Source organism: Culex pipiens, chromosome 3, assembly GCF_016801865.2.
Source record: "Culex pipiens pallens isolate TS chromosome 3, TS_CPP_V2, whole genome shotgun sequence".
NCBI lineage: Eukaryota > Metazoa > Arthropoda > Insecta > Diptera > Culicidae > Culex > Culex pipiens.
In genome coordinates, this window is record NC_068939.1 from 147,448,192 (window position 1) to 147,460,981 (window position 12,790).

General features: G+C 36.8%; 1 protein-coding gene across 1 annotated transcript in view; it reads left to right on the plus strand.

Annotated features, from left to right (window-relative positions):
- Nucleotides 1-7,857: 7,857 nt before the first annotated feature.
- LOC120432174 (connectin-like) overlaps nucleotides 7,858-12,790 on the plus strand; it is a 360,132-nt gene continuing 355,199 nt past the window's right edge. The window contains exon 1 of the mRNA XM_039597312.2: nucleotides 7,858-9,535. The gene's annotated coding sequence lies outside the window, so the exon portion shown is untranslated. The remainder of the gene's footprint in view (nucleotides 9,536-12,790) is intronic.

The window sequence follows — 12,790 nt, forward strand, 5'->3', positions numbered from 1 at the left end:
AGAAACGCGAGACGACGACCGGCTGCGACGACGATTTATTTGTACTGATACTACACTCAAGCAGTGCAAAAAGGAATGCAAATAAACTACGCGATAGTGCGCGTGATCTGCACGATCAACCACACCACTACAGTTGCCCTGCCGTGTGCACACACAAGATAGAAAATTATAGCAAGATAGAAATTTATGCTACACGGCAGGGTGACAACTCAACTTGCTATCGCGACCGAACATTTAGTTATTCTTCGAACAAATCTTTCCCGGGCAGACGGTAATAACAAAATGCATGCCATTTCAATAACAAATACTGTTAAAATAACAGAAAGTGTTATGGAATCTTCATGAAAATCCCTTTTTGCATAGGGTTTAATAACAGTTTATGTTATCATAACAAAATTTGTTATTGGTCTGATATTGGTTGAAAGCCAAAACAACTTTGGAATAACATTTTTTGTTATGGAAGAATAACGTCATGATTCGAATTCCCGGACGCTTCGAAACCCGGACACTTCATCTTGTTTTATCAATTATTTGGATATAAGTTCGCATTATGAATGTCAAAACTGTGTTATTTGAAGAACTCCAACATCAACACTCATTTAAAGTTTGTTTGAATGCTGTAGTTAATGCCAAAACAATTAAATACAATAAAATTATAAGTTTACCAAAAATGCGAAACATTTCACTTGAAATATTTCATAGGCGTTCAAAGCACCGGGAAGGCAAAGCAGAAATGTATGGTTTCGATTTCCTTAAATTCTAGCAAATTTTTTTACAAACTATCGATTGTTTTGATGTAAACAGCTTATTTGAGACCTAAAGAATGCCATTCTCTAACATTTCAATCCAAATTTGTGCGATTCATAAGTAAAATCGAGTGTCCGGAATTCGAAGCAAAAGTGTCCGGATTTCGAATCAGCTTTTATCAGTGTCCGGGATTCGAAGCACAACAAGTCATTTTAATTTTAAAATTCTGATGAAAAATTGTTAGAAAAGACATATTTTGCATGCATTTGCTTGAAACTGACTGTTTATACTACATCTTGATGATATTTCCAGATTTCCAACGTATTACATGATTTTTTGCCAGCTATAACAAAAATGATATGCTACTAAGTGTCCGGATTACGAATCATGACGTTACCTCCAACTGTTATTGGGATGATCGGATAAGTTGTTAAAATAACAAAAAATAATAACAAAGATTTGTTCGAAGAATAACAAAAAATGTTATTAGTCTGTTATTACAATAACAATCCAATAACAAAAAAATCATAACATCCAATAACAAATCTTGTTATGAATAACATAAAATGTTATTGGAGTAGTATTTTAAAATATCAAAAAATGTTGTTCCCAAGTTATTTCCGTCTGCTCCGGTTGTTAATTTTTTTTTTATTTTAACAACTAATCCGATCATCCCAATAACAGTTGGCGGTATTCTTCCACAACAAAAAATGTAATTCCAATGTTGTTTTGGCTTTCAACCAATATCAGACCAAAAACAATTTTTTTTATTATAACAAAAACCACGGACAAGTGGAAGGCGATATATTTGTCAATTTATAATTTTGTGTGAAAGAGAGAGTCACCACGAGCATCTTGCTCTAATTGCCAGTGGGCCTGTTGATGTTGTTGAATATTGTGAGAAATGATCATGGCAGTTTAAAATTGTTACCTTAGGCAAAAATGGATTTTTCAAGAAGATTCCATAACACTTTCTGTTATGTTAACAGTATTTGTTATTGAAATGACATGAATTTTGTTATTACCGTCTGCCCAGGAAGACGAAAAACAAATCTCGTTTTACAAATAACATAAAATGTTATTGGCCCAGTGTGTTCAAATATCAAAAAATGTTATTCCCAAGTTATTTCCGTCTGCTCGGGAAGTGGGTGGGTATTGTCTTTGTTCCAAATTTAGACAAATAAAATAAAAACAGGTGGTTGAAGGTTAAATCAAACCAAAGCCTTGGACCACCGACATCGAGCGTTGCCAGCGGCTGATGCAAAAGTCAAACTTTCCACTCCGTTTTATTTTTCCAGAAAGGAAAAGGCAAACTCCTTCATCCTTTTGAAATGCGTCGTCTTCAGAACAACCGAGCCGAAAGCGGGCCCCCCATACATCGTGACCTGAGCTGAAAGGGAGCTTTGCTTTGTGTGTGTGTGTGTGTGTGTGTGTGTGTGTGTGTGTGTGTGTGTGTTATTGGTGGGGGTCTCTCGTATTGACAGAGTGGCCTACAAAGGAAAAGTGCTGCTGGAAAAGCACATGAAAACCAATAGCAGAGCTGGTTCGTTGCTTTCAGCGCAAAGGTAAGGGAAGTCAGAGGAGACATCCGCATGAGGTGATCAATATAATTAATTTGATGCTCTTGTAGAGGTTTTGCTTTATTGTGCCAATTCTTCGATTCTTGGGAATCGATGAATGAAAGGAAAATATTTCTAGATCAAGCACCATTATAGAGAATAGCTGTGACGAGAAATCCTATACACATTTTTGTTTTACATGGTAAGATGCCTTCAGGCTTGTATGATTATTAAGTATTACATTACATTTCCTCAGAATTAATGGTAAGACATTCAATTTGATATCGAGTTCAATGATATACTCGTGTCCAGAAAATGGCACAAGTTACACATTCAAAAGCTGCATATATTTCTTCATTCTAGGTATAACTTGATCTTCAAAGAATATTAAATTTGATAAAGACACGAGCAGTGAATTTCAAGGATGATCCCAATATTTTGCAGAACTCGATTTGATCAAATCTGTAATTTTTGCGATCAAAAACATCGTTCCAACTTTTTTTGCGCAGGTAAAAAAATGCTCAACATTGATGATCTGGCAACCCTGTCTCGAGTTATGACCACTTAAGTTATATCTGTGTACTTATTTTTCTGGATCTAAAAAAAATAGCTAGCAAACCACTTATATTAAAAATGAGGACGGCATCAACCACTTCGGTGGATTAAGTTAGTTTTTTAAATCATTTTTGCCTTCCTCACTTCTTTATTCGACCTCGTAGACCCACCTTCACGTATACCTATCGTCTCATAATCATGTTCGGAGCAAATGTCTATGTGGATGTGTGTAGGTGGGTGGACAAAAAATGGTCACTCGATTATCTCCGGATTTATTTCACGGATTTTGACCGTTTTGGTTTCATTCGATCCGTCTTGGGGTCCCATATGTCTCTATTTAAAATCAGCAGGTTTAGTAAAGTACTTCCAAAGTTACGCTAAAAAAAACCATTTTGAGGAAAGTCTGCAAGATCGTAAAAAGGGTGGTTTTTGTAAAAAAGGTATTTAAAAGACCTTTCCAACGAGCCCAAAACATCGAAGATCTGATAACCCTATTAAAAGTTATGAGCACTTAAGTGTTATTTATACACTTTCTGGAGATCGGATCACAGATATTACGATAAATGCAATATCCGGATCGATAATGCGATCCATTTTTTGTTGGATAATTAAAAGGTTTTTCAAATGATACTATAAGTTTGAAAATCTGCGTACCCTATCATTTTAAGTTTGAATATTTTTATTTTACCAAAGCCAAAACTATGTTATTGTGAGGAAGGCATCATTTTTATTTTCAAATGCATGTCACAGATACCAGGTTTTGCACCATTTTAAACTCATAAGCCCTGTTTAATTTTTTGTTTGCGTGTGTTTATTTTTCAATTCTCGCTTACTTTTTCAAAAGGTCCTTTGTACGTTGGAAACGTCGCATTGGTTGTTTTGAAAAAATAATCTAGAATAAATTTTTAGCCAACTATTTCCAAAATGCAAAACAAACATCACTTCTGGAAAACGGGTAATGCAAATAATTTCGACGAAACCCGTTCGTGAATAATTGTCCATTTCTAGAGTTTTTTTTAATGGTTCTATAAGGGTAATTCTCTACCAACTCACACGAAATCGGGAAAAGTTGCCCCGACCCCTCTTCGATTTGCGTGAAATTTTGTCCTAAGGGGTAACTTTTGTCCCTGATCACGAATCCGAGGTCCGTTTTTTGATATCTCGTGACGGAGGGGCGGTACGACCCCTTCCATTTTTGAACATGCGAAAAAAGAGGTGTTTTTCAATAATTTGCAGCCTGAAACGGTGATGAGATAGAAATTTGGTGTCAAAGGGACTTTCATGTAAAATTAGACGCCCGATTTGATGGCGTACTCAGAATTCCGAAAAAACGTATTTTTCATCGAAAAAAACACTAAAAAAGTTTTAAAAATTCTCCCATTTTCCGTCACTTGACTGTAATTTTTTTTGGAACATGTCATTTTATGAGAAATTCAATGTACTTTTCGAATCTACATTGACCCAGAAGGGTCATTTTATAATTTAGAACAAAATTTTTCATTCTAAAATTTCGTGTTTTTTCTAACTTTGCAGGGTTATTTTTTAGAGTGTAAAAATGTTCTACAAAATTGTAAAGCAGACAATTACAAAAATTTGGATATATAGACATAAGGGGTTTGCTCATTAACATCACGAGTTTTCGCGATTTTACGAAAAAAAAGTTTTGAAAATGTTACTTTTTGCGTTTCTCTTTGATTCGTCGTCCGTGTTTGTCGCGGGTGACCATGAACGGCCATGATCGATGACGACCAACTTTTAAAAAACTTTTTTTCGTAGAATCGCGATAACTCGTGATGTTTATAAGCAAACCCTTTATGTCTATATATCAAAATTTTTGTAATTGTCTGTTCTACAACTTTGTTGAACATTGTTACACTCTAAAAAATAACCCTGCAAAGTTAGAAAAAGAACACAAAATTTTAAAATGAAAAATTTTGTTCTAAATGAAAAAATGACCCTTCTGGGTCAATGTAGATTCGAAAAGTAAATTAAAATTCTTATAAAATGACATGTTCCAAAAAGTTTTACAGTCGAGTAACGGAGAATGGGAGAATTTTTAAAACTTTTTTAGTGTTTTTTCGATGAAAAATACGTTTTTTCGGAATTTTGAGTACGCCATCAAATCGGGGTCTAATTTTACATAAAAGTCCCTTTGACACCAAATTTCTATTTCATCACCGTTTCAGGCTGCAAATTATTGAAAAACACCTCTTTTTTCGCTTGTTCAAAAATGGAAGGGGTCGTACCGCCCCTCCGTCACGTGATATCAAAAAACGGACCTCGGAATCGTGATCAGGGACAAAAGTTACCCCTTAGGACAAAGTTTCACGCAAATCGAAGAGGGGTCGGGGCAACTGCTGTGTGAGTTGGCGGAGAATTACCCATAAGCTATTGTGTTTTATATGTTTCCCGGACCTATTATAAAAATTTACCAAAAGTCAATTTTACCAAAAGATATGAGATTTTTCAAGGGTTTCCAGCAAGGCCTCCGACTGGCAAGTAATTAATAATTACTTAGATTTTTAGCTGGTAATTAGGTAATTCTTTAATTACTTAGTAATTCATGGTAATTAGAGTAATTTAAGATAATTAATTGGTAATTAAAGTAATTTTTGAGTAATTAAAGCAATTGATTTTTTAAATTGTACTTCTTCAACGAAACTATTTACTTTTTATATATAATCTATTATAACAGTAATTTATTAATTTCAAATAAGAGTGAAACACAAAGATTAATGTAGAAGGCCTTATTCACCATAGTTCTCTCCTAAAACTCTCCTAAAATTTATTTTTATCATGTTGTTTATCGAAGCTGATTTACAACAAAAGGCAACGCCATTATATATTACCCAGTGAAAAATATTTTGTGAATCCGAAATCTATTCATTATTATAAAATTATTATAAAAATATGTTTTCATTTTGCAAGAACTACATTAGAATTGATTAATTTTTTATGTGTTTCCTTCTAATAGGCAGTCAAAATTATTTGAAGTTTATGTGGATCAAATACTTAAAACCAAAATGTACTTAATTATCATTGATAAAAACAAAGTTTTCAAGTGATAGCCAATAAAAATATTTTTTTTTAAATATTTTTTCATAATCTGCAGAAATTGATAGTCCTGTAATATCTCTCTATTAAGAGCTAATCTATTTTCCCGAAAAAAATCCAAATATTTCTGAGACAAATGTTTCAATGTTAAAAATCAAACTCAGTGAAATTAAAATCGACTAATATTCAGATGCAGAAATTAAATCCAATGTAAATGTCACATTTCACATTATCCGTATTTTCAGTAACGGTTTTTTAATTTGCTTGAAACTTGAAAAAAACATGCAAAGTAATGTCAAACCAATGTTTGAAAAACATTTTATTTTGATGAATTTCACAATTTTCATGAAGAGCCGCTGCAAATATTTGTCAAAGTTTATGTTTGGCTCGAAAAATCAGGGGGCCTTTTTTTAAACAACTTCTATATTTTAATGGCATTCGACTTGCAATAAACTGAAAGCAATTTTAAATTATTAATTAATTATATTAAAATTCATATATTGAAGTAAAATAATACAGTAGTTTTTGAGCTTTTATGACAAACACAACTTCAAAAAACGTAAGTCAACTTAAATAATCTTCTTTTGCAATTGATTGATAAGGGTTCGGTTGATTGAAACGTGAAATATAATGGAATTTCGAATCAGATAATGAACAGGTTAAATTGGCCATAAAACAAATATTATTGTTCATATCAATTGAGCTACTTATTTTTCACATGAAAATGGTATAATTAAATAATAATGTCAATTTTATAATAAAATTCCAAAATTTCAAACCAATTAACTCGCCGTAGGATATTATGTAAACATCACCCAAAGTTTCTGCGCCCTCTAGTGGGGGTATTTTTGACGTTTGATCGCCTATAGTTATTTTCAATAAAAATTATACGCGAAATTCACAATATCTAGATTGGTACAAAAAAATAAACAGCATAATTTATAAATAATTTAGTTTAGAACCGTAGAAATGAATACTTAAATGTAAATTAAATATCGTAGTGAAAAGTAATTAAGTAATTTATGTAATTAATCATTTTGGACCAGTAATTTGAGTAATTAATTGGCAGACTGGCAAGTAATAAACGCTTCTGGAAACCCTTGAGATTTTTAAGAAAAAAAAACAGGGGTCAAATGACTACCCAAGCGTTTGAGTGTTAATAAGGTTTTACGCCGACTAAATTTTTATTATAGAAATTTCACAGTTTGGCTGTTTACACTTTTTCTTGTGTGTCTCATTGAAAATGTGTGTGCGAGTGTGCTCGTGACGTCACGCTGTAAAACCTAATTAGGTTTTACAGCGTGACGTCACGAGTGCACACGCACACACATTTTTACAGAGACTCACGTGCAAAAAAGGAAAACAGTGCAGCCAAGCTGTCAAATTTCTAACCTCAAAACCGAGTCGGCGTAAAACCTAACTGTGCAGAGCGCTTTGGGCATTTGCAACGGAAACGCATGGTAATTTTGCACTCACTAGATTGTGCCATCTCTCGCCAACTAGCGCAACTACGGCTCTCACTTTCCCAAACCTTTGCAGCCTTGCATTCCCTCTCTTGCTACATTCTCTCTCCCACGCAATATTTGTCACATTGCCACGCTCTCGCGCAACCTCACCTTGCCTCCACAAAAGAATCAAAACAAAACCATCACAACCTGTTGCACCCAGGGGCAGGCAGGCTCATCGTGACCCCGATTTTCCCAACCCGGAGTTGTCACACACCACCCCTTTTGCAGAGGAACCCCCCGCGTGACACGAGAGCGAATCTCACTTCCTCTCGCCGTTAACGAGTCACTCACGCTCACTCTGAGGGGAGAGCTTTTGGCCGCCGTTTGCTCCGACTCCGGTGGTGGGCGCCCCTGCCGGAAGATCCGCGCGATGCGCGTCCTTCCGAGGGTTCGATCTCGGTTCCGTCGGGTCCGCCAGTTCGCTGTCAGACCATTCCGGACGTGGACGTGTGCGTGGCGAGAGTGAGCATCGAGCACGTGTCGCGCGATTTTTGGGATTTGTGTCGGAGCTTTCGGGCGAAGATTGGTGTAGCCGTCTGAGGAATTTTTGGAGGCTGCCGGGGCGTGTGTGCGTTGTGGAATTTTTCCCTGGGACGACGGGGGACTGCAGTGTCGGGTTCTGGAGGGCGTAGTGGCGCCCCCTATGCAGTTGTGAATAATTCAAGCGTCGAGAACGGACCAAGAGTTCGCTGAAGAGATAGTTCGGTTTACTGGGGATGAAGCGAGGAAGCAAGTGTGAGTTGCCCGAGTGACGTTGCGGACACGTACGGACACACACACACATACACGTCGTTGCACAGTTTGGCTTGGTTGGCTGGTTTGCGGAAATTTATGGAAAAAGCGTGCCAGAACTTGGTCCGGGAGGATTAGGGGGGCCGGCGAAGACCGGATGCTGAAATCCATACCCTTCCGCATATTCCCAGGACACACACACACACGGTGTATCGCGCGTCGACTGGTCGCGACCTGGGGCGGCTGGCTTTACATGATTAATGGTTGTGCAAATTTGCTCTAATTACTAATAATCGCCCTGAGGTCACACGGCCAGGCGCGCTCCGGCGAATCCTGGAGCGAACTCCTCTCGAGGGAGCCATAAATCAAGGCTGCTCCTATTAATCATCGTGACGCTCCGAAAAAAGGGGTGCACCACCACGAACAATTCCCCACGACAACAACAAAAAATCAAATTCCCAAACACAACAAAGCGGAAACAAACAAAAAGTTCGAGCTTTTACTTATTCACACACACAAAACACATTGTGTTTGGTCCCGAAACTCGTGACTCTTTTTCGCACCCAAAAAGTTGGAGCATCTAAAACCCACACCCAAAAAAATAAATAAAAAAAAACCAGTCATCACAAACCAACGGTTACGGTGAAATAAATTTTCAAATATTGTCACTAGAGTCCGGAGTACCGCCCGAGGGAGTAAAGCGGATTATAGAATTTTGCACCCCCGCCACCCCGCTGCAACCAAAATTCCAGACCAAGCGCGCGCTAACGGATTAAACTCTCGAACGGGAAATTATACGCAAAACGAATCGTGTTGCGCTAGCGATACATACCGCGAACGAGGTGAAGGCGGAGAGCGAAAACACGGAGCTTGCAGCGCGACGCGCTGTTGTGTGGAATTAATTTTTGAACGAGCTTTCGCGAGTGCCGGTGAGTTTTAGCGAACCCATCAATTGGAAAGCTTGAGAGGGCGGTGCTTTTAAAAATTTGTGCTGATAAAAAAAATCTGAAAAAAAGGTGCGAGGGAGAGCGGGTAAAAACAGAGAGAACAAGATCGCTCACACACCCACACAAGCGTGGGAGCATCAATCCGGTTGAGTTGGTTGCGTTCCCCAAACGTGCGGGAAGTGGAATAAGGGATTAAACTTGATAATACGTGATTGACAACGTTTAAATACTGATAAAAGAGGGGTGTGAGGGTGAAAGCGCGCACTTTTGGTGTGTTATTTGTTGGAGGCCGTGTTTATTTGTGTGTGTTTGTACAAACCGTTCCATTGAGTGATACGGAAAGTAAGCCGATAATTTTGGATTTTCGATTCGATTGGATTGGACAAAGGAGAAGCGACAATTTCCCGGACGGTCGCGAAGCGAGGATTAAAAGGTAGGTATTTATGCATGCGGTGTGGCTGTCAAGATGATGTAAGAGGGGGTGTTTACGGCAAGCGAGTTTTTTAAGTTGAAACGGGAAGGCGGTGCCATATTGACACCATGACTCGTGTTTTTGGAAGCACCTAAGGAAAATGTAACTTAGAAAATGGACCCTCAAAAAGTTCATCATCTGGGCTGCGGGGTCGGGTCATATTTCAAACGACTCCGACTCCAACTCCAACTTCGGCTCCAACCGACTCCGGCTCCGACTCCGACGCCGGCCTACCCACTTTAGGCGACTCCGACTCCGACTACGACTCCAACGTCAACTCAGTATTAGTAAGATTTTTCTAATAACATCACTCGCTCTTAAATTTGCTGCCAAACAGTTTGCCTAAAGATCAACACGTCCAGGTTTTTGCATAGCAACAGTTTACATTAAGGTAATCGATGTATTCAATATGGTTATTTAAAAAATAGTTGCAACCTGTTTTTGATATTTCAAATATTTGATATTCAGATGTTTTCAACATAACACTTAATTTTTTTATTTACATTAGACATTATACTGATTAGAATGACAACAAAGAAAATGATTTTAGGGACACCCTATGGCTCGATTACTTTGACAAAAATAGGCATCTGTACAAAAATCGGATAGGGTTTAAGGGTCGCTATAGTCGTTAGTGATCGTTAGTGATCTTTTTGAAAAGCTTATAGCATTTTAGATTCAACTCAAATCACTTTACACCGACTCCGGGTTTATCAGAAATTTTCGACTCCGGCTCCGACTCCGACTTCAGCTCATAATATTTAGCCGACTCCGACTCTGACTCCAGCTATTTGCGTCTCCAAAAAGACCTGACTCCACTGACTCCGGCTCCGACTCCGACTCCACAGCCCTGATCATAAGACTTTCTAGGCTCAGTGAAAAAAGTATAGTTTAACTCAAAAATGTCGAACTCCTCGTCACAGTGCACAGTGGTCCAGATCGCAAAATTAAGTAGAAAATGGATTTTCTGAAAAAATGGTGAAGTTTTGGAGCTTTGCTGTCTTCACAAGAGTTGTTGCAAATGGAAAGGGGCAACTTTTGATTTGGTTGAATATTAGGGTGGTTCACGTTAAGGGTGATTTTGAAAATCTAACTTTTCAGGAATATTTTTGGGAATTTTTTCGTCTCGTAAAAAGTTGTTAGGCTTGCCAATTTATGCAACTTTGTCGAAGACACCAAAATTTTATCTCGTAATCTACGCCTTCTACGACCAAATTTATAGAAAGCATCTGAGCAAACCTCCAAAAATCAGTTTTTTGTACGTGGCAATTCAGGGTTAGGTTTTAGAGAAAAGTGGTGTTACGGGCACTTTTAGAACTCTAAAAAACGAACATTTTTCTTATTTGACATGGCAATTTGAAGCCAGGTTGCATTTGAAAGAGGAGATTCATCACTACAAATGCTGAAAAAATCTCAGAGGTGTTTTTCTTTAAACTCGAAATATCTTCATTTGAAAAAGTTTAATTTTCAAGGGAAAACCATATTGGACCACCCTAAAGAAATTCGAAAATTTTCCAAATATATGTTTTTCCATGTAATTTTTGTCAACAAATCGATTTTTGGTCATATTTTGGATTTCCATGTAAAATTATCATTTAAACCCAGTTATTTCCGTCTGCTCGGGGTGTTCAAATGCCTTGTTACGTTTTTGAGAACGTATCATGAAATTCGAACATTTGTTCACGATTTTCGGAACTCATTTTTCTCCGTTAAGAAAACCTTACTCGAACAGACGGAAATAACGCGGGAATAACATTTTTTGATATTTGAAAATACTAGGCCAATAACATTTCATGTTATTTATAGCAAGTTTTGTAATTCACTGTTATGATTTTTTTGTTATTGGATTGTTATTGTAATAACAGACTAATAACATTTTGAGTTCTTCTTCGAACAAATCTTTGTTATTCTTTTTTGTTATTTTAACAACTAATCCGATCATTCCAATAACAATTGGAGGTATTGTTCCATAACAAAAAATGTAATTTTAAAGTTGTTTTGGCTTTCAACCAATATCAGACCAATAACAAATTTTGTTATGATAACATTAACTGTTAATGAACCCTTATGCAAAAATTATTTTTTTCAAGAAGATTCCATAACACTTTCTGTTATTTTGCTTGTATTTGTTATTGAAATGGCATGAATTTTGTTATTACCGTCTGCCCGGGCTACAGCTTGTGAGATCTCTTCCTTTGTCTCGCGATTCCCAGCAATTCTCTTTCTATCACTTCTCCCCTCGACTACACGCTCTCACCGCCGAGTAGAGGTGGGCAAAAAAAGAGCGAGCCGATTCACCAAAAAGAGCGAACGAACCATGGCTCACAAAAAAAAAGAACCGCGGTTCTTGTTTAAACTCCGGTCTTTTGAAAGAACCGTTCCAAGATAGAATGATTTTTAAACTTGTTATAAATATTATTAATCGAATTTCGAACAAATTGCATCACAATTTTTGTTTTTAGAATTGAAAATGCAACTCTTAATTGAAAAATAATTGCTTATAAAAATTAATCCCAAAATAGCATTGCTGCCAAACACCATTTTAAAGTTTTAAACTTATTTTCAGTTTCCTACTTTTCTTTGAAATTCCAAAAGTAAATGATTTTCTAAACAAAATGAAAAAGTTTTTCTTTATATAACTGATCGTACATTAAAGTATTATCCGAATACAAATTTGGGCATTTAAAATTGCATAGCTTGTAAAATATTACCAAAAATCTACTAAATAGCTGAGAGATTATGGAAAACAATAATTCTCTTGCCTGATTTAACTTCAGTGTTTATAGACTTCATGGATTAAATCAGAATTTAGAAAAGAGTTCGCAAAATCACACAATTCTTAAAAATAACCTTTTCATCCAAATTTTGAAAAAGAGCGAAAGAGCCGTTCAAAAGAGCGGCTCTTTTTAGTGAGCGAACGAAAATGAGCGGCTCCTAAAAAAGAGCAGTTTTGCCCACCTCTACCGCCGAGTCTTTCGATCTCTCCGAAAACTGCAATTAAGAACGTGAGATGGAGATTTGGAAACGACCCGTTGAGCTGCGTTTGTTTGTGAACACAAAATCTTGGTCGGCTAAGTTCGATGCTGAGAGCAGGGATGCCAGGTTGCCAGATAAATCTGGCATTGCCAGTTTTTTTTTAGTGACAACAATCAAAATCTTTTTCTTCCAGATTTTGTCAAATTGATATATGATGTTTTTTTTGCCAATCTTTAATGT